A 26,697-nucleotide genomic window follows, 5' to 3' on the forward strand; every position below is an offset into this window, starting at 1 on the left:
GATCCTTTGTTTTAAGCTGACCTCCAGGCAGATATAAAACACAATTTAATGCAGTTATGTATTCCTTAAAAATCATGCTATGTATAATGCAGCTAGGTCACATGCCTGATGAAGGGGTCCTGCAAGACTCCGAAGCGTTGCCTTGCTGTAACTATGTGATCATTCAGTAAAACTTTTTAACCCATATTGGTGATCCTCGGTGTGCTGGAGACATTCTCTCTTGCTGATTCTGTTTGGTTCCAGCCAACGGTCACTGCAGCACCCACTTATACACACATTTGTGGACACCTATGCACTTTCCGTTGGAGGATTTCTTTAGCACACAGCACTTTGTTATTGGATTTTGGGACTTTTAATTCTTTAACATATAAATATGGACTTATATCATTTCAATTAATTTATGCACAATTTTTATGTAACAGCATTTATTTGATTGATTATTGTTTATGATTGTTCTCTATGGTGCCTGTTCACACCTGATCGCGTGAACAGGCACCACAGAGAACAATTTATTTTTTTAAGTTTGAGCATTTTTGGAGTTTCAAGCTTCAAGCTACAAAACGCTAAAGTGTGAATGCAGCCAAAGGCCCCATGTACACGGGACACTTCTGAATGATGGAAACTGACTGCTGGAAAACGTAGGTTCAAAAACGTCTGTTTAGCCACGTTTGCATATCGCATTTTTGTGCGTTTATGTGCATTTGTGTTTAGAAGCGGTTTTTAAAGATAAGCACAGGAGAACCTCCCAAATGCCCAGAATGCACTGAAAAGTGGTAAACTATTAACTATTTCAGACTGTTTCAGAGAAATACAGAGAGTAGAAGCAGAGACAGCAGTATGTGTTGAAATTAGCTTAGGTGTGAGTTGCTCATTAACATTTCTTCTATTTCCAAGGGTGGGAAAGGTATCTGGTGGAGTGAGTCATTAAGGCCACTTGGCAGGGGGTCTTAGTGAGGAATTTGAGGTGTGAATGGTCATTAACATATATTTTGTTTCCAAAGGTGGGAGAGGTCTGAGGTGTGAATTGGTCATTACAATGTGTGACAAGCTTGGTAGGAACATCCTGTTTTCAGTGTTTTGTCCATCCAAGTACCTTGAAAACACTTTGCATGCATTTTTCATGCTGAAAAAAGGCTCTGGACAGCATCAGGAACTGGTAGAGTTAAGAAAAATTTTCCGATGCAAACGCTTATAAACGCATTTTGCTGCATTTACAAGCATTTTGCATTGGAAACGCTGATAAAATCGACTGCTGAATGCAAGTTTTCTGCATTCAAAAAGACGACTGTAACCTCAAATGCCTGTAAACAACTGTAAATGAAGATGTGTACATGGACACATAGGAGAACATTAGGGAGAGTTCAGGGGCTGCTGAAAAAAACACTGAACAGCTCCTAAACGTGGGTGCAGTGTACATGAGCCCTAAACCTGCCTGTGAAATGATGCATCTGTAACAGGTGCGATGTAACCTACTAAAAAAAAAGTGACATTTGCAAAGATTGCATTTTTAACACAGGAACGTTTGCGTTTGGATTGTACACTTGCTGTCATTACAGTGAACGGAGCCAGCAGTAGCATCTACCCGCTCAGAGCTGCTGCAGGAACTGCCGCTACAACTCGCACCGGCCCTAATCCTAATACACCTTTAGGACCATGTCACATTCTGCAACTTTGTATCAGATATTTGTAACATCTACTATCTCAATGTCTACGTCCTCTGGTGAATTGTAGTTGGCTGCAGAGATGCTGCTGTAGCATGTTCTGGGATGTTTCAGGCCTCATGCACACAGGGCGTTTTATTTACTCCCATGAACACCTTTTACTCTGGCCAGGATAAAAGTTGCTTAATAAATGCGCCTAAAGCTGTGTATTGCATATGCATTTAGTGCATCAAGCGTTTGATTGTTAATGGATTTCATTCCCCATAATATGAATTTATTTATCAGACTTGTCTTGGTGTGTTTTTTACTCTTCACATTTTTACATTCACATGGGAAGGGAGCGGTATTTGGGGGATTCAAGATTCCGGCGCTGTATAAGGACCTGAAATAAATAAATACATAATAAATAAACCACCAGGCCAGAGTTGTGAGCAAGTGGCCCTTGACTTCATCAACATAGGCATAAGTTGGGAAGGGAATCCCCAACTGTTTGTTTATAAACAGAAGAAAAGTGGCTCAAGCTGTCATTTGTCAGCAATTTACATTTAGCATTTTTTTTCTTTGCAAATGTTAGTTTTGTTGTAGTAGGTTACAGCGCACCTGTTACAGATGCATCATTTCACAGGCAGGTTTAGGCTGCATTCACACCTGAGAGTTTTGTAGCTTGAAGCTCCAAAAATGCTAAAACTTAAAAAAATCAATTGTTCTCTATGGTGTCTGTTCACACAATCAAGTTTTTAAGTTTGAGCTTTTTTGGAGCTTCAAGCTTTGAGCTTCAAGCTACAAAACGCTCAAGTGTGAATGCAGCCTAAGAGCATGATTTTAAAGGAATCAATGTTGCTTTTTAAAGTGGTAGCAAACTGTGGCTAAAAGAAAAAAAAAATCCCTTACAAGGTAATGTCATAGTGTGCCAGTATGCATCCCATGCTAGCACATTATGAAGGACTTACCTTAAAGGAAGCCCTACAGCGGCCCGCTGTCACCGCTACAGAGGCTTCCATCTTCCTTCTGGGTTTGTGAGCTCCGGCCGTCTGACTAGCCGAGCTGCGATGATGTGCGTGGAAGTCACGGGCCGTGGCACAGTGCTCTGAAGGAATGGCATGGGTATGCTGTTCCATGCGCCGGCTGTCAACAATAGTGAATATCTCCTAAACAGTGCACATTTAGGAGATATTCATTTTACCAACAGGTACAGTTTTTTATAAACTTACCTGAAGGTAAAAGTAAAAAAAAATTGAGTTTACTACCACTTTAAGTTTTGTCAAAATTGCTACTCTCAGCCAGATAGTTTTTTTTTGCTTTGGTACATTTCCCCCAGGACATTGCTGGCCCAGTCCCTAATGCTGTTTGTTTGACAATCTCTAGCATATCAGCCTGTTTTTAACATTTGGCTCCCATTGGCTTCAATGGAGTTAGAATTCAGGACCCGAGCTTCAGTAATGTTCACCAAACCCTCCACGAAACAATACAGCATTAGGAAATCCCTCTAAGGTCTGGTTCACATTATTGCGGGTGGTTGCAGGTGCTGGAATTGCACCTATTTCTGCACCCATAACCATCTGCAGCCAAACCATTCTTTAAAAACACGCGGGGCTACCATTCATTCTTAATGGCACCCCCGCACATCTACAGGTGAAGGAACTGCAAGGAAATCTCATGGTGTAAAAGCACCATGCAATTTCCCGGCCGCTGCATTTTAAAAAAAGTGCAGAAACCTTTTTTCCTGCATGAAACGTAGGCACAGCAGCCCGTTCAAATGAATATGCTGCTGTGCCCCCACAAACGCGGCTTGCAGTGCCACATTAGTGTGAACCAGGCCAGGGGTGGACTGACCATTTGGAAACTCAGGCACTGCCCGAGGGCCTGGGGTCAGTAGGGGGCCCCATGAGATGCCCCTGGTACCTTTTTCATAGGCTTTTTTGAGTTTGGGCAAGGACACAGGGGCCCCATGATCCCCTATTGCCCGGAGGCCCCATGAGTTGTCAGTCCGCCCCTGAACCAGGCTTAAGTCCAGCAACGAGAAGAAAGCCAGCACCCCAACTTGTAGATCCAAGGAAAAATTTACTGAAGTCCCATATTTTGCTGCCTGATATAGGACTTCAGTAAAATTTCCCTTTGATCTACAAATTGTCGTTCTGGCTTTCTACCCATTAGCAACAAATATTTGTCAGAGATTCTAACCCTTCTCCCCCCATCAAAAAGGTATTGAAGAGAGCTGGGCTTTAAAGGGTCTTTCTGAATGTGAGTGTTAGACCTTCACATATCACTGGATAAGGAAATGTTAATTGCAGAAATATTACATTGCCTGTTACTATATTCATCATATAACTGGGAATTTTGTGCTCGTACAGTTCCTTTCAACCAAGCAGCACTCACTGTATCCGAGAGTAATGGAAAGATTCTTATCCTGTAGGCGGATGCAGGTGGACAAGAGCCAAAACCTCTCCCGTTCTCCTCCAACACTCCCCCATCCACTCAGCCGTATCCAGGAGTAAAACTCAAACTCTTGACAGCAACTGACCCACAGATAATGTGTAACACATCAGACACATGTACGATCGCAGCATGACTGCCCAACTGGGAAAAACATTTCTAGCATATGATCCAACATCAACTTGAGAAGAGGTAAGAAGGCCACCAACAGTATGTAACTTACTGAATCATTCTGGTCACATGTCTTCTCCTGTTCCTCTAGATCAGGGGTCTCCAAACATCTGCCCCACAGCAACCTCAGCTGGCTGGCAGTGGATGCACCAGCCTATGTATCATAATACAGAGACAAGCACATCCACTTCTGGCCAGCCAGCTGTGACCCTCCCCCAGGGCAGAATTACTCTGCCCTTTGCTTCACCATGAATAGTTGCTAGGACCATCTACACCTTACCCACCAACCCTTTGGTTGAGTCAGGGCCCGTACGTGAGGCCTCAATATCATGAAAGTTGTCCACAGCTGCTTTAGAACATATAATTCTGTTGTCTGGGAAGCTTTCAGTAAGAGCAGGTTACATTCCAAAGCAGCAGATGGAAATAGGATACAGTTATAGCACTTTCCTAAAGCAGAACTCTAACAAAAATAAAATGATAAAATGAATAGACCTTTAAATGATTAGATTTTTAGAAAATATTCATTCCTTCAGTCTTTCAATTCAGAGACTTCCATGCAGTACTTTTAATCTCCCTGTAGATGTCCTCAGTCTGGTAGCCAGCATAATTCAACCCACGTCCTCTAAACCCAGATTGGTTGAGAATGGTTGCCTTAATGCCCAACTCCGGGCAAAAAAAATGTTTCCCCAAGCAGTGGAGCTGTGCTTGAGCTACATGGGTCAACCGCTTATTTTTTCTAAGAGTGAGCGCAAAGTTTTTTCTCTGAACCTTTATCTACGCAACCCCCCCCCCCCCTCGTAACCTCTGCTTCTCAAATTCTGGTCTTCTGTGTGTTCACCCTACTTACCTACACTCGTTGGGAGACACAGCCTTCACCTGCTATGCTCCAAAACTCTGGAATTAATTTCCAAGGAACATCAGAGAATCATCTTCTCTAAATTCATTCAAATCAAATCTAAAAACTATATTCTTCAGACAAGCTTTCAAGTAATTGTCCTTTTTTACCCTTTGTTTTATACTGTGTATTTCTTGTATTTTCTTTGCTCTTTGAGGTTTAGACATTATATAAAATATAGTTTATTATTATTACTCACCTGATCCTTTGATCCTCTGGAAAACCAAGCTCCACCACGGTGCAGCAGTGGACTGTTCCTGTCTATGGAGCATGCTCTGTTCATGATGACGTCAGGAACAGTCCATTTTCAAGACCGCTGGAGCACAGAGATGCCAGACCAGTCTTGTGTGGAGAGGATCAGGTAAATATATCTGCTGTTCTCTCCCCTAGAGTAAAACAAGCAATTAACCCATGCAGTGCGGGTACAGCCCCACTGCACAGGGAAATACATTTTTGCCTGGAGTGCAGCTTAAACAAAAGATCTCCACTGTGCACCAACTATATCTTAAATGGCCACAAGCCTTCCTGCTTTCTAAATTGATCAATGTTCCTTAGGACCCTATCACACGTGCAATACTTCAGTCCATTTTTGGCCAATGATTAGACAGATAAAAAATGGACGGCAACGTATTGCAATGGATGGCTGGATGTAAGCAAATGTGTATCCATGTAAATCCAGGTCTATGGAATGCAACCATTTTGCACCTAGGTTTGCTTTTACGGACATGACCAAATGTGGGCAGACATCGATGGACACAAGTCCATTTACATGTGGTCGCCCATATGGATTACATGCATCTGCTTTTCCTCATTCACAGAGTGAAAGAAAAAGCAGAGCGGACACAGAGGTCACATATGTCACTTCTGCTTCTGTCCTAATCCAATTCAGGAGATGATCAGACTATGGATCTTTTGCTGAAGTGGAATGGAAGAGCTTGTGTACTACGGGCCTTAAAGTGGTTCTAAAGGTAAAAGTTTTTTTCTTTACTTTAATGCATTCTCTGCATTAAGGTAAAAAACCTTGTTATTAGGTTCCCGCCCCCCTTATACTTACCTGATCTTGATCCAGCGCTATGCCTGAGAGCTGTGGCTCTCTCCGCTCTCTTACTCCCCACAGAACATAGAGGAAGCAGTGGGAGCCTTTGGATCCTGCTGCTGTCAATCAAATCCTGTGATGGGGGAGCAAGGGACAGGGCTAAGATACACTATCCGTTTCTATGGATGCCATCAATATGCCCAGGACTGCACCTGCATGAGTGCCCCCATAGGAATCAGCAGGCTATGGTAGCACTCTCCAGAAAGGAGGAGCCAGGTGCGCTATCGGGGGAAGAGGAGGATCTAGGCTGCTCTGGGCAAAAAAATTGATGGGGCACTGTATCAGAGCATTTCTCCTTCCACTGGCCACAGTCTGGCCCTCCTAAAGCCTAAAGGTTAGTAAAACGCTGGAAAGTTTGGAGACCTCTGATCTACACATTGCAGAACACCGATTATCTAAACACAGCTGAACACTGATCAACTACACCCTGAAGAACACACCTCTACTTGTTGAACAGCACTGATCATCTACATCATGGTTGTCAAACTGGCGGCCCTCCAGCTTTTGCCAAACTACAAGTCCCATGAGGCATTGCAAGGCTGAAAGTTACAAGCATGACTCCAACAATTGAGTACTGTCCGTGATACTTTTTTTTATTTGCACTAACATACAATTTTGAGGACAAGCTTTCGGGGTATGTCCCCTTCTTCAAGGTCCCCGAAAGCTTGTCCTCAAAATTGTATGTTAGTGTAAATGAAAAAGGATCACGGACAGTACTCAATTGTTTCTGTTGCAAATGCACTAATACGGCTACAATCATCTCAAACAAGCATGACTCCCAAAGGCAGAGGCATGATGGGACTTGTAGTTTCACAACAGCTGGAGGGCCGCCAGTTTGACACCCCTAATCTACACTTTGCAGAACACTGATCACCTACATGGGTGCTCAACCTTTTGAAGAGAGAGAGCCACCCAAAAGGGAAAATTACGCTTATTCCCCCCCCCCCCCCCCACGGCCATATCTGCCACTTTTTTGGGGGGGAGTAGGGTACATGGTTTTCACAGGCACCCGCTCCCACTTCCGATCAGATGCGCTGCGGTGATCCAAGTCAGACGTTCTGCCCCTCCTTCTTGCCCCACAGCCTTCTGGGACACTTCACTGGTCCCAGAAGACTGTGGAACCATTCACAAAGCACAGCACACTTTGCACATGCACAGAGGAAGACCGTCTGTTACATTTGATATATTTAGGACAAGGCTGTAAAATATTAATGTAGATATGATTTATTATCCATCTATTTATAGCAGGGTGGATTTGATTTAAATCACTAGTCAGTAAGTCTTGATTTAAATCCTAGTTTTCTACATAAAGACTAATTCTTGCTGGTATAAGTTTAATATGCAAGTAGATGAAGATTTTTAGAATAACAACTTTTCATATTAGTTTTTTTATCCCCAGTTTAATAGGTTAATCATTCATATTTGGACAACTTTTCTGTTGTACTTAGGAAGGAGAAAAATAATCATTACCTTAATAATAACAATGTAAATAGATTTATTCAACTGAAACAATAACATTACAGCATATATTATTTGCTTAAACAAACATCCATGTTTGTTAACTAATTTGGCTAAACAAAATATATATATTTTAAGAATCTTAGACTGTCAGCCCCTTCCTCCTCACGCTTAGTTTCACTTTCTTCTTGTGCAGATCTATTCCACTCCAATCAGAAAAATATTGTTTCTATTCTATTCACTGAACTTCTTGAAACTTAGCACTGAAGGGGTTGATTCTGTATTCATAGGTTTGTAGAAGTTAGGATTAAGGTCTTTTTCTTAACTCTGTTCATGTTATAACATTTTTGCTGTGAAGAAGAGGCATGTGATCTCCGCTGAGTCAAATTCAGTTTTGAGAACTGCAAAAGTAAACCAAGCATCTGTGATAGTATCTTGTAGGCAGAGAAACTGCCCAATAATCTTACAAAAACCTCTGGAAGAGCATGACATTGTGAATGGATTCATGGAATTTATTTAGCAAAAAAATTAAACATATACAGCCTTATTCTACATAATTAAAAAAATAATCTTTATTTCATGAAGGAATAACCTTTGGATGGTAATATATTTTTCTCAAAAAGCATTTTATTTAAAAAAAATCCGATTTAAATTAAAAAAAAATCCAATTTAAATTAAAAAAATCAGATTTTTTAATTTTTTTTTTAAAAATCATTGATTTTTATCCACCCTGATTTATAGCAATCGGGGTTTATTATACTTAGCACAGTAAATAAAGTTTCTGATATAAGAGTACATCTCATATCCTTACTGGTTACAGTAATAAAGGTCAACGCATTTCGCCAGCTATGGCTTCTTCAGAACCCAAAATGAGGAGAGGGTATCCGTGAATGTGGTGGATCATGGGGTGTCCAGCAATAAACCTGGGGGTGAACACAGGGGCACTACGACCAAGACCCCACCAAGCGAGACATGCCATGGGCTGCATAGAAATACAGAAATTAAAGCGGAGTTCCAGTGAAACTATAAAAAAAATAAAAGTCAGCAGCTACAAAAACTGTAGCTACTGACTTTTAAAAAACAGCCATTCACCTGTCCCTCGATTCCACGGTGTCCTCCCTGGAGCCCGTTTCACTGGCTGTCCTGTGTTCCTGGCGCCGGCATCTTCTGTGTGGGCACCCGGGTGTGACAACTTGTGGCTTCACAGCCGGGTGCCTACTGCGCATGCACGAGTAGCGCTGCACTTTGTGAATGATCCCGTAGTCTTCTGGGACTTGTAATGTGCCCCAGAAGACTACGTAGAGGGAGGGGGAGGACAACTTCCACTATGATCGCCTAGGTGATCGCAGCAGAAGTGGGAGCGGGTACCTGTCAATATCGAGTACCTGCTCCCCAAAGGTGCCAATCCTTAACAGGGGACTAGCACTAGTCTTTAAAGCAGTACTTACCCTTTTGGGTGGAGCTCCACTTTAAGGATTGTAGTGCAGGTAGGTAGATTGTACGTAAACCAAGGCCACAGAATGACTAGAAAACACCAATATTCCCAAAATCAGACTAGCGTGTCAACTCTAAAGTGGTGGACAAAATGTGCCAATAAAGTGACATCCAGCAGAAAAAAGATATTTGATAGCCAATAGGATGGAAGGATAACCATACAGTAGATGAAGGAAACATCAAACCAGGGCATGGTCCTGCTGTGAAAGACGCCATGCTGCCCGTCACGCCGCACAAAGGAAATAATTGTACATTATACGCCCTGATCATGCAGTATAGATGGTGGTGACTGGAAATGTAGAGCAGCTCACCGCACCACAAAGTCACTGTAGCACTTCCATATGTAGAGTTCAATGAAAAGTACATTTTTGATGCTCCAGAAAAGTTAAAACAAAAAGAAAAAAGTGAACTGTGTAATGTGATGCCCACCCCTCACAACACACATAGGGGAGTAAGCGTCATAGCTCACAGGTGGGTGTGAATGAGCCCTAAGTGGAAATGTGGAAATCCTGGGCAGAATTCTCCCATAGCAAGACATTGGTCATTTTACATCGGCCCCACACCTCACATGTACACAGATTTCTCATCAACTCCATTGTTATAAGTGGTGATCAGCATCCACAGGAATCACTCTATGAATGATACTAATGTAACCAGTGATAGAAACCCTTCACAGTCAGGGACACCTACCAACAGATTGTACAGGATGTCAGCAGTACCAGAAATCCTCATTAAGTGCAGTCATCTACACATTGCAGAGCACTGATTAACTACACATTGCAGAGCACTGATCATCTACACATTGCAGAGCCCTGATCATCTACACATTGCAGAGCACTGATCATCTACACATTGCAGAGCACTGATCTACACATTGCAGAGCACTGATTGACTACACATTGCAGAGCACTGATTGACTACACATTGCAGAGCACTGATTGACTATACATTGCAGAGCACTGATTAACAATACACTGCAGAGCACTGATCATCTACACATTGCAGAGCACTGATCATCTACACATTGCAGAGCACTGATCATCTACACATTGCAGAGCACTGATTGACTACACATTGCAGAGCACTGTTAACTAAACATTGCAGAGCACAGATTAACTATACATTGCAGAACACTGATCATCTACACATTGCAGAGCATTGATCGACTACACATTGCAGAACACTGATCAACTACACATTGCACAACACTGATTGACTATACATTGCAGAACACTGATATATTTACACATTGCAGAACACTGATTGACTACATATTGCATTGCACTGGTTGAGTATACATTGCAGAGCACTGATTGACTATACATTAAAGAGCACCGATCGACTACACATTGCAGAACACTGATTGACTATACATTGCAGAGCACTGATTGACTACACATTGCAGAGCACTGATTGACTATACATTGCAGAGCACTGATTGCCTGCACATTGCAGAGCACTGATTGACTATACATTGCAGAGCACTGATTGACTATACATTGCAGAGCACTGATTGCCTGCACATTGCAGAGCACTGATTGACTATACATTGCAGAGCACTGATTGACTATACATTGCAGAGCACTGGTTGACTATACATTGCAGAGAACTGATTGACTATACATTGCAGAGCACTGGTTGACTATACATTGCAGAGCACTGGTTGACTATACATTGCAGAACACTGATCATCTACACCCTGCAGAACATTGCACCTCCACTTGTTGCAGAGCACCGATCATACTTCATGAAACTTTCCGGCAGAGCGGTCTGTGTAGACTGTGCACACTGTGCTCAGCAGTCCGGTTTCTCGGTAGATCGGTGATCGATCTCCCCCCCCCCCCCGGCACACACAAACAGACCCCTCACCTGAGGACAGGACGGAGACAGCGGAGAGCAGGCAGAGCGGAGAGCCCGGTGTCCGGCCACAGAACAGGGAACGCCCCCAGGAGAGCCGTGGATGACAAGCTCCGCCCCTCCTCCGCAGCCAGGCCACTCAGCGACCACCGGGACCACATCCCCGGCTCTGCAGCCCGATCTCCTGTTCATTCTGTAGTGTCCCCGCCGGGCGGTGTGCGGAGATCTCCTGATCCTCGGTGTGGATGGAGGACGAGCTTCTTTCCTGAATACAGCTCAGTTGTATAAAATGATAAATATTCGATACATTGTATATATATATATATATATCGTCCCATGTTCTTGTCATGTGATTTTCAGATGCATGGATGGTTCATGTACCTGCTGACACTTGTAGTCCCCCAGCCATGTCAGTCTGATCTCTATGGTGGCAGGATATGCCGTCCGATCCAATACGCTGCACATTTGCTGCCATCATCCTCCATATGATGGGGACATATTATAACAGGAGAGGGACATTGGCTGCCTTTGTCTAGATCTCCAGAAAATACTTGTTGCCTGGCTGTCCTGTTTGCTACTTTGAATCACAGACCCAGAACAGGTGTGTAGATGAGGGTTTCCGACTTTTCTCCGACTTCTTCCACTAACCTGCTTGTTCCATGACTCAGACAGTATTAACCCTTTGACTGCTGAAGTATAGTACTAATGTCATGGAAATCACAGGGGTGAAACAAGCGGCTGCTACTCCAACCTTCCTGCGTTCTGTAGAAGTCATTGTGAAGGTTGGGAAGATACATTCCCATCTCTGCGCAACATTGTACGCTTTCCCGCCCTGCGCACAAACACGCTGCCCTTTAGCAGACACACAGCAGTGCCATTAAATCCGAAAGTGATTGTAAAGGATTTTTTAATAACAAACATCTCTATAATTACCTTCCTTGTGCAATGGGATTGCACAGAGTGGCCCTGGACCTTCTCTTCTCAGGTCCCCTGCAAGCACTCCTGGCTTCTCTCTGTCCAGTGCAGCATGGTGTCAGCGGTGTCATTAACTCTTAAAGTGATTGTCCATGGGGACACTCCTGCGTGCTTGCTCCCAAGCCCTGGCTCCCGGTGCTCCAGCAAAGCCAGTGAGACCCGGACGTGAGGGGAGAGAAGAGCTGAAGACTTGCTCAGCGCTGGATCAAATGAGGGCTCAGGTAAGTATAAGGCGGGTGAGGGGCCAATAGCTAAACATTTTTCAACTTATTGCAAGGAATGCCTTAAGGAAAAATATGTAGGCTTTAGAACCACTTTAAGATCACCCATGAATCAGCGCACATTTTTGCACCAGTACCTATGGAAAACGGACATAAACATGCATGCGTTCTGTTGCACCTGTATGGTGTGAACAGATCCTAAATACACTTGGTCACTTCTAGATTCATGTAAAAGTGATGTCTTCTGTCCCAGTCCCGGGAGGGCCTCCTGGCTGCTCTGTGAGCCAGGACTACAAGGTTACTCAGGGTGGAGGGCAGGCAGGTGAGATGTAGGTCCCTTGGTCACTTGAAGAGGGCAGCCAGGTGAGATGTAGGTCCCTTGGCAACGTGAAGAGGGCAGGCAGGTGAGATATAGGTCCCTTGGTCACTTCAAGAGGGAAGCCAGGTGGAGGGCAGCCAGGTGAGATGTAGGTCCCTTGGTCACTTGAAAAGGGCAGCCAGGTAGAAGGCAGCCAGGTGAAATGTAGGTCCCTTGGTCCTTGGAAGAACAAAACAAGCTGGTGACAGTTAGGTAGAGCAAGCACCCAGAAGTACCTGAGACCCTGCTCTGCCCTATTCTAATGCAAGGCTGTTCTGATTGGGAAAAACCACAGCACTTTCGTCAAGAGTTTTAAAGTTTGGCTGCTCACCCCCTACCCCTCATCCCCATTTATGCCTATTGCTCATCACTGTAACGGCTGTCTGAAAGGCCAATAGGAATGCGTAGAAGTCATGAGGCATTGGGCAGAGTGAGGGTACTGAAAGCTGCTACAGGTAAGAGCAAGTATCTTCGGGTTCTTACTCTTTTTTTTTTTTTTTTGCTAAAGGGAAAGTTTCTTTTACTCTTTGGCTGCAGGTCCTATTTCCACGATAAAGGTCAGCAAAGCAGCCTGGAAGCTAGTATTTTCAGAAAGACGTCTGCAATGACAGCCTCTCCATATTTCTTTGATAACAGGTTTACTTTTAGGTAAATGTGTGGAAGATTATCTCATCTGTGTGAACCTCATTAATCCTCCTAGGCAAAGTCACACAGGAAAGAAAAGGATTTGCCTGCATGAGAACATCAAATGCAAATCAGTGCATTTCATCAGATATAAGCAGAAGCAGAGGTTTAAGAAGTTTGCAGGCTGAGCAAACAGTGACCCAAAAGAGCTTTATAAGTGGCTGAAGAGGGGTCAGTAATAATAATTTTCCCTTAAAAAAAATAGACCCCTACACATTTATAGTCATGGCCAAAAATATTGGCACCCCTGCATTTCTGTCAGATAATGCACCACTTCGCCCAGAAAATTGTTGCAATTACAAATGTTTACGCATTCTAATATTTATTTCTTTTGTTTGTATTGATATGACACAAAAAAGTGGAGAAACCAAAAGCCAGACTTGACACATTTCATGCAAAACCCCAAAAATGGACTGGACAAAATTATTGGCACCCTCGATTTAATATTAGGTACACCCCTTGGAAAAAATAACTGAAATCAATGGCTTCCTGTAACCAACAATGAGTTTCTTCCACCTCTCTACTGGAATGTTGGACCATTCTTCTTTCTCCAACTGCTCCAGGTCTTTCAGATTGGAAGGGTTCCTTTTTCCAACTGCTGTTTTGAGATCTCTCCACAGGTGCTCTATGGGATTGAGATCTGGGTGCTTTCTGATGTTTGGTTTGGGTCATTGTCCTGTTGTAAGACCCATGACCTCTGATGGAGACCCAAATTTCTGACACCAGGCCCTACATTGCATCCCAGAATTCTTTGGTAGTCTTCAGATTTCATAATGCCATGCACACAGTCTAGACAACCAGTGCGTGAAGCAGCAAAGTAACCCCAAAACATCAGTGAACCTCCACCATGTTTGACTGTAGCGACTGTATTCTTTTCTTTAAAGGCCTCTTTTCTTTTTCTGAAAACAGTAGAATGATAGGGTTTAGCAATAAGCTATAACTGTGTTTCGTCTGTCCACAGCACATTCTCCCAAAAGGATTTTAGATTCCTCAGGTAAGTTTTGGCAAACTCCAATCTGGCTTTTTTATGTTTCTGTGTCAGCAGTGGGGTTCTCCTGGGTCTCCTACTATAGCTTCCCTTTCCATTCAGATGGTGATGTATAGTGCAAGCTGACACAGTTGTACCCTGTGCCTGAAGGCCAGCTTGAACTTTTTTGGAAGTTGATTGAGGTTCTTTAGCCACCATTTGAATAATCCTTCATTGCAATCTTTGATCAATATTTCTCTTTCGTCCACATCCAGGGAGATTAGCTACAGTGCCATGGGATGTAAACTTCTTGACAATGTTGCGCACAGTGGACACAGGACCATTAAGATCTCTGGAGATGGATTTTTAACCTTGAGATTGTCCATGCTTTTCCACAATTTTTGTTCTCAAATCCTAAGACAATTCTTTTCTGCTCTTTCTCTTCTCCATACTCCATATGACACACAGAGAAACACAACAGAAAGGTTGAGTCATATTTTCACCATTTTAACTGGTTGCCAGTGTGATTTCTATATTGTCAGCACCTGGTAATTGACACAGGTGAGTTTAATTACAAATTACAGGAGCATTACAAACTTGGAATGCAATTATTTTTTTACAATTTTGAGAAGATGCCAATAATTTTGTCCAGTTCATTTTTGGAGTATTGCGTGGAATGTGTCAGATTTGGCTTTTTGTTTCTCCACTTTTTTGTATCATACCAATACAAACAATATAAACATGAGAATGCCTAAACATTTGTAATGGCAACAATTTTCTGGGTGAAGTGGTGCATTATCTGACAGAAATGCAGGGGTGCCAATACTTTTGGCCAGACTGTATATCTACCATCTATACCAGAGGTCTCTAAACTTTTTAAACAAAGGGCCAGCTTATTCTTCAAACTTTAGGGTGGCTGGATTGTGACCAGTGGGAGAAGAAAAAAACTCTGGTGTCAGTGGGAATAAACAGTGCCCCATAGTTGGCGTCGATGGGTGAAATAGTGCTTCATCATTGGTGTCAGTGGGAGGAACAGTGCCCCATCATTGGTGTAAGTGGAAGGAACAGTGTTCCATTGATGGTGTCAGTGGGAGGAATAGTGCCCCATTATTGGTGCCAGCGGGAGGAAAATTGCCCCGTCATTGGTGTCAGTGAGAGGTATAGTGTCCTATCAGTGTCAGTGGGAGGAATAGTGCCCCATCAATGTTGTTAGTAGGAGGAATAGTGCCCCATTATTCATATCAGTGGAAGGAAAATTGCCCCATCATTGGGAAGAATAGTGTCCCATTGTTGGTGTCAGTAAGAGGAATAGTGCTCCCTCGATGGTGCCAGTGGGAGGAATAGTGCCCCATCAATGGTGTCAGTGGGAGAAATAGTGCCCTATTGTTGATGTCAGTGGGAGGATTAGTTCCCGATTATTGGTATCAGTGTAAGCAACAGGGCCCCATTGTTGGTGTCGGTTGGAGGGATAGCGTCCCAAGGGCCAAATAAAGGCAAGCAAAGGGTCGCAATTTGGAGACTACTGATCTATACCAATGCACTGTGAGATTTATTTAAAAGGTATCACCAGGCATTTTCAGTCTTGAGCACCTTTGTTTTAGGCAATGAAAAGCCAGATTCTAGAAGGAGGAGATGCCTGTTAGGCGCAAAATCGCTCATAAACTGCACAATATGCATATTTTTTAGGTACTCCCATTGAAATCAATTGGGGCCAAAAAAATGTATGATCAGGAGAAGCTCCTGTAGTTTTTCTGACCATCAAGCGATGAGTAGCTCACCAGTCTTTTTCAGCATCTCAGATTCATTAGTTCTAAGTCCTTCCACCATCACAGCAAGCATGTGCTAAAGGAGGAGGTCTAGCAGTCAGAAAATCAAAAAATCAGAAAAAACCATGAAAAATAAAAAAAAAGAGTTGCATTAGCAATATTAATAATAACAGCAACAATCATAACAATAGTAATACCAATCACAATATTTTGTGCTGTATACATCTGGGCTGAACATGGTCTCCACTAGTTTAGATATTGCTTTATTATCTCTAGCTGACCACTCGTTTAAACAACTAGTCGAAGTGAATCAGCGATCTTAAGCTCCGTCTCCCTCCTTTTCTTTTTTTCGTAGGTCTCTGTTATTAACCTTTTCAGCCTGTGAACTGGTTGTGGTGTGTGAATTTCTGGCCTTTAGTTGGATTTGCGTCCTTTTCTCTTTTTTTTGTTTTGTTGATTTTAGTTTTTATATTAGGCTTGATAAGTTGGCTGGGTGTCTCTCCACTGGAGCCTACTTGGCACTTGTTGATGACTTGCCGACATGGGAAGGTTCCACAATATTTGATGTTTGGGCCGTTTGCTGAGACGCAGTGGTTGTGCTTGGATAGGTGCTCATCATGTGGAGCTCCTTCAGGCTGCTTACTTATGCTTTGAGAACCTACTGAAGCCAACATGTTTATGACTGTACATACTACATTTATATCACCCCCCCCCTTTTTTTTTTTTGTTTTCATAACATTGAATGTTATATGCACCTAACGGATAGGGGTCTTGATGTGCATTGTAAACTTTGGACGATGTGATTTTTTTATGTCATTCCAACCACTTCCCTGAACAACACAATGGCCCTCATATGTCCGAATGTTGTTGTTTTTCTGTACTTATAAAATGTAAATAAAGTTTACATGAAAACAAAGTACAAAAAAACATTATTTTGTATTGTGACATAATTGTTAGTACTGCTGAACAAAACTACTCTATCTCTAAAACTAAGTGTATTTCAAGCATGTTACGTGTCTATTCAAGTTTCAAGTGTTTTTGTTCAGCCAATAGAAAGCACTATGGGGAAGGAGACCAGTACTTACAGACTAAAAAATGTCTGAAACGCTGCAAAAAGTGCTAAAAAAACTCTTGATTAGAGCATTTACAGGTGTCTCTATTGAAGTCTTTGGTGCCAAGAGTGCCCAAATCTGCCTCAAAAGTAGCTCATGTAGCTTTTGGAGCATCAGGCATGAAGTTACACATACTATTAAACGAATGGTCACCATTTAATTACATTGCATTTAGTTTGCTGAGAGTTTTGGAGCTTTAAGCTTCAAGGTACAAAATGCTCAGGTGGGAATGGGGCCTAATGCAAAGTTTCTTTTTTCTTTTTTGCAGAGCTACAAACCCTATCGAGTTTTAGCTGAGGAGACATTCTGGGGGTTTTCACAGCATGAGGCCCACAGGGTTAATCTCATTCAGGAGGGCTACAGCAGAAAATCTGAGGTCAGTAAATCTACACTGCTAAACAAATGTTCCTTTCTCCATAGAGGGGATCTGTGACTAAAGATAATCTTGGTGACTCCTTCTATGCATCTCACTTCATCTCTTCTAGACTGCAGACTTCCCAGTTTAGTTTGCTTTCACAGCTTCCCTAAAAGGGCCCCTCTCCCAACCCAGGCTCCATAGCAGATGTATGGGCTGCTATGGCTATAGTTAGGCCACTGAAGAAGTAATACAACCAATGTGAAGCCTTCCTTGCTGTATAATGCCTCACTGGGGAGAATTTCCCTTACTTTCAGTTCCGTTGACGATGTCATCAAGACAGAAGGTCGGCTGAAATCTCTCTAAGTGGGACATATCAGCAATGTAACCACCAGGATCACCTTTTTATGGTTGCCTGTGTCCTTACTACAGATCTTCTTGTTTCATTAACAACCATGTCTCTGGGGCTATGATTCTGAGCTTCTGTTGCTTGAGGAATCTTTTGCATCTGATACCTGGCAGCTTTTCTCAAATTTTAAATGGGGAACCTTTGAAATAACTTTCTGGTATTAGGGAATCACTGCTAATCTTTACTGTAACTACAGCTCTTGTTACATTACTGAGATGGTCATGGGAAGAATGCTCCTCACATTTGTGGTCAGTAGAAAGAATCCCACCTTACTGATAATGAAAAAGATCACTGGTGTTGGTGGCTACTTATCTGAGGGGTAGAAGTTGCTTATTGCTAAAAGATTTTTATCTACCTCTGGAGGAACCCCAGAGTTCCATGGACCCTGGTTGATAAAGGCTGCTTTAGGGAGTGCTGGATGACAGGTCACCCTCTGCACTTTATCAATTTCTGTTTCCTTCCATTCACCCTTAGGTGGCTACATGAGACACCTTTACCAAGCACCCTATCAGTATGATATTGTTTGTCCCAACTGCTGCAACCAAAACTTTGCTGGACAGCTTTGCTTGATAAAGGAAGTACAAAAATTGTGAATCTACCAGCAAGAACAAAAGTTAATAAAATTGGTACAGGTGGACAAACAAAAATTGTCGTATTAATGACAGCAACAGATTGCATCATATGTGTCATTTTTATATTTTTCCTATGATTCTACTTTCATAAAAAAAGGAAATATGAGCATTCGTTTTACTTACACCTACTAAATAAGTATGTCTTCTGATTCTTTTGGATTCATGTTTGCTAAAATCTAATCTATCAATGGGGACAGCAACAGTTTTCAAGCTTTTTGCCCCAGCTTTGGTCTGAAAACCAGAGCTGCAAGGGAAATAATCAGGTTTCGATAACTGAACCATGGAAGTTGGCTCTTGGTTGCTATAAGCTACAGCTTCATTGTTAATCCAGTTTTATGCAGTCTATACCATCATCACTAAAGCACCTCTACTCAGTAAAAGATGTACAAAATACCCAGAAAGGAACAGCTGGAAATAACAGTTTTTAGGTTTCATGCTTTAGAACTGTATTCAGCTATTTTTTTTATACCATGTGATTTGTATTTTATTTTAGAGCGTTCTTAAAGAACACAGGAATGATGAAGTGGAAAAATGCAATATGAAGCCATGAAATGAGACTGCTGGGCAGTTTTCTTGGAATGTCACATTAGAATCTGTTATTACAGTGCTTGTTACGGTTTAATTTCTTCCATTGTCTCAGTTATCTAAAAGGGGAACTTCAAGCGGATCAGCCAAATGTTATGGTGCCCATTGCCATCACAGTCTACTAATACAAGTGAAAGAGATGCTGACCTGATGCTGATGGGGAAAAGAGTTTTTGGAGGACCAAGATAAACTGGGACTGGGGCTGTCTCCATATGGTTTCCTTCTTCCTCCTCCATTGCCCTAAACTGAAATGCTCATATGCTCAAGGGTTTTCATTTTAGGGATAAGGTTGTTCCTAAAAGCATTGTAAAATGGTTGAATTGTATAAGAATGTCTGGCCACTCAGTAGTGTCCATGGTCAACATGAAGAATACCTCTATTTTTAAAACACTTTGGGAGTTGATTTACTAAAATTGGTGAGTGCAAAATCCAGTGTATCTCTGCATAGAAACCAATCATCTTCCGGGTTTTATTGCCAAAGCTTAACTGAACAAGTGGAAGGTACAAGTTAATTGGCTACCATGCACAGTTGCACCAGATTTTGAGTGCTCCAGTTTTAGTAAACCTACTCCTTTATTCTTCATGTACAGAGATTCATTCATGGATAAGAAGCTTTGTTTGGCTTATAGTAAGTCTGCAGTCTTAGATTTCCCTGTACTTTGATAGTTTCCATATGAGGCTCAGGTCAGTGTAACCATGGTTTTCCTTACATTCATCCTGTCTGCAGTCTGCAGTGAACAGTGGAGCATCTCTTCATGGCAGGCTGAGGACTATGTGGCTGGCAATAGGGAACCATGTAGTAAGTCATTCTGCTTTCCACAGCTGGCTTGAGGGCAGAGTTTAGTCTAAATTTCCACAAAGCTTACCTTAATTTATATTGAATATATATTTGCTTTGATCTTTAGCATCTGGAAAAAGATAAAGTGGTATTGTAACCTGTGAGGTGGGTACAGCATGGTGCAGCGGCAAAGAACACACATAGTCCTGGATTGCAGCAAACAATGTACTATACAACTTGCAAAACAGTACAACAACCCAGCGGGAAGCACACTCGACCAAGGAATTCACAACAGTCAGAGCCCAAGGCCCGAACTGGAGGCAGCGCCTGTCAAGAAGAGCAGAGTGTGGCTTGGCCGGTCCAAAGCAAAAGGGAGCTTTCTCAGTTGCAGACAAAAGCCCTAAGCTTTCTTTCCTCCACTGGAACCTCTGCCTGCTGCTAGTGCTGTCCCTGACAGACAGGTGAGCTGTCCCTACACTAGCCACTTTGCAACTATGTGCCTAAACCTGGGGGCAGAGACTTAAAAAGGCTCTGCCTGATCCAAGATGGTCACCAGGGTCACCAGAATGCTGCCCCAGGGCACTGAGGAAATCAGAGAGAAACCCAGTTTCTTCTGAATTTCTCCTCCAGGTGCATTGCCATTCTGGACGAACAATATCTGGTTTTATGAAATGATAATTATAACATGGGGAAGGGTGCAGAGACTTTGTTTCTTTATACAATATTCAAGATGTAAATTATTATAAGGAAGTAGTCTTTTGTTGTGTATAATTGTAGTGCCTGCAAAGATAGGAAGATACAATAGATGTAGTTGGGAATCATGGTCAATAGAGCAGACATGGGATAAGCTGCTTCAACAACAGTTAAAAAGCACTAAACTGGATAAACTGTAGGTTTAACTTCTTTTTTTGTGCAACTGCAACTGAAAACACTTGGACTGAGTGAATTCATTTATTTTTAAATGGAGTTCTACTTTAGGCAGAAGCTGGGTACTGCACATTGTGGTAGAAGGTTTGCTAAACGTTATTGTGCTCACCTTCCTCGTGGAGAAATCTGTCCTTTTATGGACACCTTAAAAGTTTACTGTACTTCAATGAAATGTACAGTTATTCTTTTGCCCTGCAAATTAAGTTCACTTACCGATCCTATAATTACCCAAACCAAAAGAACGTTTCCCACAGTCTTCTGTGCCTCTGGACAAAATCTATTTTTTCCTGACTCTTCATTAGTAGAAAACCCTATTGATGCCTATAGGGTCACCTCCAAATACAAGAGTCACTGGGGGTCTACTACCCAGGTACAGCCCGGTAAATGTGACTAAAGATTGCCCTGGGCTACAGTGGTAGACATCTGAGGTAGGGGTTTTAGTTTAGGCAGAAGTGGTCAAAACGCAACTGTATTTTCTATGATCATACAATTATCCTTTTAACTGCATTTCTATTAAGTTTAAATCACAGATACTGTATATAACAGTCACAGCTTATGATGATACACATCATCACTCTTTGATAGTATACAACATAGCTGATTTTGGTACCAGAGATTTTTTTTACTGGGCAGACTGAATACTAAACTGTACATCTGAAATTGTCAGAAGTCACTACAGTTCCTGACTTTTCGGAAAGTTTTATTTTCCCTTCTGGGCACTGTGAATGAATAATTTGAAAGCAGAAGCCAAAATGGGATTAGGAGAGAGCCAGGAGAAAGGCAGGTGTGGTTTCATGGAAACACCAAAATCCATAGATGGGGTAGGACTGTTTTAATGAAATGATCCAAATTTGCAATTACTTGTCCATGCATGCATGATGGCAGAAAATAAATATATAAAGATCATTCTGCACCAAGAAATATTATTGCACCATAGCTGTTCACTATCATCAACCTTTTGCTATAAGTCTTACTAGAGGTTGTAAAGAAATAGGGGTCAATGGGGTTCCAGGTACTACTGGAGAGTCTGCTGACCTTCATACTAGTATGTAGTCTTTAAACACAATGCTGTAATAAGTCCCTCAAAAATATGCAGGATGGTGTTGTACAATTATTATGTTTCCTGTTTGTGGGTAAAGAAGAGGGTGGTGGGTTGATGGATGGGTATACTGTATAGATTAGTCATCATATCTCTGGTTTTGGAGGCCTTGTTTACAAAAAGAACTTGATAAGCTAGACCAAGTCTAGAGAAGGGTATCAAAATATAAAAAATGGTGCCATATACAAATGGATAAAATGTGTCAGGACAGACTGCAGGAACTTAATATGTATAGCCTCAAAGAAATGTAGCACTACCCCTGCAGGAGCTGCTGGTAGCATTGGGTCCTCTGCTCTTTCCCTGGCTCTAGGCGGAACCTCACTCTTGCTGACACCCCCAGAATACCTTGGCCAGGAACTCCCAGCAGTCACACAAGAATGGCACACACTGACCATTACAAGACAAACAGATTGTATTGGCAGACCAGAATAAAAAGTCAATACAGCAGCTCAGGTGATTCAGGGTTATCACGTAAGAGAACATTGCAATACAAATACAATACAATCAACCCATGTATCTTTAAGATTGGATGAAGCATGTCCTGCAGTACCAAGAGAAAAAACAATAACTCTTTGAATGACAGATTATGCCCCAAGTGACTATGGATGGATGGCTAACAAGACATATGACAGGCTAGTTTGCTTGATGGCAGAAACTAGGTAGTTCCTTGATATTAAAGTGATATTATTATCTTTTTTAAAAATAACAAACATGTCATACTTGCCCTCTCTGTGCCATGTTTTCGCACAGAACATGCTGATCCTCCTCTTCTTGGGTCCCCTGCCAATGCTCCTGGCCCCTCCCTCCTGCTGAGTGCCCCCAGAGCAAGCAGCTTTCTCTTCTCATTGGCTCACTGGCTGTGATTGACAGCAGTGGGAGCCAATGGCTCCAGATTCTGTCTCAGCAAATGAGGAGAGGGAGTCCAGGTGAGACTCCAGTGCACATCGCTGGATCGATAGGGGCTTAGGTGAGTATTAGTAGGGCTGGGAGTGACGCTGTACAGAGAATGTTTTTTACTTTCATGCATAGAATGCATGAACCACTTTAAAATATGCAAGATCCTCCTTCGAGACCACATCTCCCAGATTGCTCTGGGCACTTGTATTAGAGCTATAGCGAGGCAAAGTAGTAAATACTGCTATCTTATGGATAAATAGAGTTCTGCGTCCTCAGTACCGATGTCCAGTGTTACAGCAAGAAGGGAACAGGGGGCATTATTGAAACATTTATAGTGTGAGCAAGGTTCAGGAGGCAATACTTTCAGTATGAAGCTAAGAACAATAACACAGGAATATTACCGCAAATTAGCAGAAGAAAAGTTCAAGAGTGAATTTAGACATAATTATTTTACCAAAAAAGTAGTAATGCTTCCACATCTGGTGGAGGCAGCGAGTCATTCAAGAGTATATGAATTTAAACATGCTTGGGATGAACATAATGTAGGTCTTATACTGAGACAAACATGGAAAAAACAAATTTTAGAAAAAGGGTAGACTTAATTATCTACTTTGTCTTTTGTTGCTGCCAGTCTTTTATGTTTCTATGTAAAGATGGCTTATGGTGGTTGGAGGTATAGGGGCAATGGAAACAAGCATGGGAAGCTGTTGGATGGTGTATTGAAGGATGAAGGTTGGGACATTGACTGATTTGAGGTATAGTAGTTGGTGGTGGTATTGTCTGGCAGATATGACATTTGGAAAGGTTATGTGAGGGAATGGTTGATTTGAGGCATGGTATGTGGTAATGGTATTGTGTTGCAGATATGGTGGTTGGAGAGGTTACATAAGGGAATGGTGGATTTGAGGTATTGTAGTTGGTGGTGGTATTGTCTGGCAGATATGGCGGTTGGAAAGGTTATGAGAGGGAATGGTTGATTCGAGGCATGGTATGTGGTAATGGTATTGTGTAGCAGATATGGTGTTTGGAGAGGTTACATAAGGGAATGGGGGATTTGAGGTATGGTAGTTGGCAGTGGTATTATGTAGCAGATATGGTGATTGGAGAGGTTACATAAGGGAATGGTGGATTTGAGGTATGGTAGGTAGTAGCAGTATTGTGTTGTAGATATGGGGGCTGAAAGGGTTACATGTAGAAGTGGGCTGGAGTCCAATAACTCCAAGTTATGCTAGATATTAATGAAAAGTTCCATTTTAAAAAGAATAATTTGTTATGGTTGGTGAACAGGGGCGAACTGACCATTTGAGCACTCGGGCACTGCCCGAGGGCCCGGGGTCAGTAGGGGGCCCCATGAGATGCCCCTGGTACCTTTCATTGGCTTTTTCATAGGCTTTTTTGGGTGTGGTTGAGGACACAGGGGCCCCATGATCCCCTATTTCCCGGGGGCCCCATGAGTTGTCAGTCCGCCCCTGGTGGTGAATGGGTCTAGTCACCTACTAGCCTATGAAAAAACTCAAAATGAATAAAGGGAATATTGTTAATCATCACTGACTGGGTATCCAATGCAAACCCAAGGGATTGAGAAACATTGCAATTTCCTTTATATCAAGCAACAATGTCACCCAGCCCTGTATCCATAGGGAAAAGAACCAAGCAATTTAAGTTTTTCTCATAAAGTTAAATGATATGTTTGACAGCTACAGTAGGAGAGCTAACCTGGAATATTGGGAAGGACATTTCCTTACCTTTATTTCTAAGTTTTTCAGCTGAATGTACCCAGTTGTGAACCACATGGAATCCTAACATTACAGTGTATCTTCTTGTGCACAAAAGAAAAGCAGTCTCTCATCAGCCTCTGTAATGCACTGTAGTAAGATTGAAATCTAAAGACTCAACTTTTTTTAGACCTGATGTTGAGAAATAAAATCCAGTCATTTCAAATTTTTAGTTTAACAATCCCTCAAGTGCATTGTCAGCAAGAAGTGGGGATACTTAGGATGGAAACCGCAAGCCCCGCTAGACTTTTGGCATTGGACAGACATAGAGCCAGCCTGCACTAAGTCAGTTCACACAAGACTTCAGTTAGCTCTGACTTTCAAATCAAACCACTAGATCAAATGTTCAGCATGGAGTCATCTGTGGATATGCAGTCAAAATAAAACATATGTTTTTATTTTATGAGCAACGATCCTGTAGCTGAAATGGGATTTCACTTGCATGCTAGGTCATGGAATGCTATAAACTAACAAGTGACTGACACAAATGCAATAAATAACTTTAGAATGTCAGTTTGATAACTGTGACAGGTTAGGATTTCAGTGTTTTAAGAAAAGCATTTCTATTACATGTTAAAACCAATATGGAAAAGCTTATATTGCAAAAATCATTATGATTTACAGAAATCTACAGAAACCAATCAAATTTAAGTTTTCAGAAGGTTGCTGTAATCAACAAATCTTTTTGGCAGTTTAGGGTTAAGCCTACATATTATACTGTGTTAAAGTCACAAACACATAATATACGAAGGGCGTTCACGTCAAACCGGGATGTTTGAGTTTATATAATAAAAAAACAAATTTCAAGGAGTGGAAACTGCATTTATTTTTCAACATACTCTCCTGCTACATTTATACATTTATCCCAGCATTTAACTAATGCCTGGAAAGCTTCGGTATAGAAATATTTGTCAGTATGCCTGAACCATCCTAGGACAGCTTCACTTTGTCATCATTGTGTTCATTGTTCCCACAGAAAAATTTGTCTCTTGTACAAGTTCGCGACAGGTTATGTATCGATTATACAGGATTAGGCGTTCCTTGTGCTGAATGTTCACAGGAATGACTGCTGTGGGCTGGGAACCACCATGGATGGGATCATCGCTGATGGACGTACTGTCATCTTTGATTCGTTTACACATGCTGTTCCATGCACACACTAACACTGTTGTCTGCCATCTTGATTTGAACCCCCCTCGTATATGCCTTTTTTTACTTAATTTATCAATATCTATTAGTCTTTTAATATACACTATAATGCCAAAAGTATTGGGCTAGCCCTCCAAATCATTGGATTCAGGTGTTCCAATCACCTCCATGGCCACAGGTGTATAAAATCAAGCACCTAGGCATGCAGACTACTTCTACAAACATTTGTGAAAGAATGGGTTGCTCTCAGGAGCTCAGTGAATTCAAGCATGGTACCGTGATAGGTTGTCACCTGTGCAATAAGTCCATCTGTGAAATTTCCTTGTTACTAAGTATTCCACAGTCAACTGTTAGTGGTATTATAACAAAGTAGAAGCAACTGGGAACAACAGCAATGCATGCTGAAGTGCACACAATTGTCAATTGCCAATTGTCTACAGAGCCAATAGCTAAATACCTTCAAACTTCTTGTGTCCTTCAGATTAGCACAATAACAGTGCATAGACAGCTTCATGGAATGGTTTTCATGGCCGATCAGCTGCATCCAAGCCTTACATCACCAAGTGCAATGCAAAGCGTCAGATGCAGTGGTGTAAACTGTAGACTGTGGCTGTTGGGAGTAGAAAATGTCCTGGTATCAGTAGGAGAAAACAATGTCTCAGGCTTGGTGGTCAGAGGGAGGAGGAATAGTGCCCCTTGATTAATATTCCTGGGAGGAATAGTGCCCCATTATTGGTATCAGTGGGGAAAACAGTAACCCATCGTTATATATGTTTACCGCTGCTCAAGGTAGAGAGACTCCTAATCTCCAAGCACTACTCCTCCTGTAGGTGCTAGCCCAGCTCATATGCTGCATAAATGAGAACAAAGATGTCCGATCAGCTGCACTCCAAACAATCCACTTTATTGAATCAAAATAAAACCAATACAGAAAGTGGAAATA

The 26,697-nt window shown here is 42.0% G+C and overlaps 1 protein-coding gene across 1 annotated transcript in view; it reads right to left on the reverse strand.

The window, feature by feature from the left end:
- Positions 1-11,166, reverse strand: part of MATN2 (matrilin 2) — a 151,920-nt gene extending 140,754 nt beyond the window's left edge. Inside the window, exon 1 of the mRNA XM_089666562.1 lies at positions 11,078-11,166. The gene's annotated coding sequence lies outside the window, so the exon portion shown is untranslated. The remainder of the gene's footprint in view (positions 1-11,077) is intronic.
- Between the last annotated feature and the right edge of the window lie 15,531 nt (positions 11,167-26,697).

The sequence above is a fragment of the Staurois parvus genome, unplaced genomic scaffold, assembly GCF_062004578.1.
Source record: "Staurois parvus isolate SC_StPar_1 unplaced genomic scaffold, SC_StPar_1.0 ptg000052l, whole genome shotgun sequence".
Lineage (NCBI taxonomy): Eukaryota > Metazoa > Chordata > Amphibia > Anura > Ranidae > Staurois > Staurois parvus.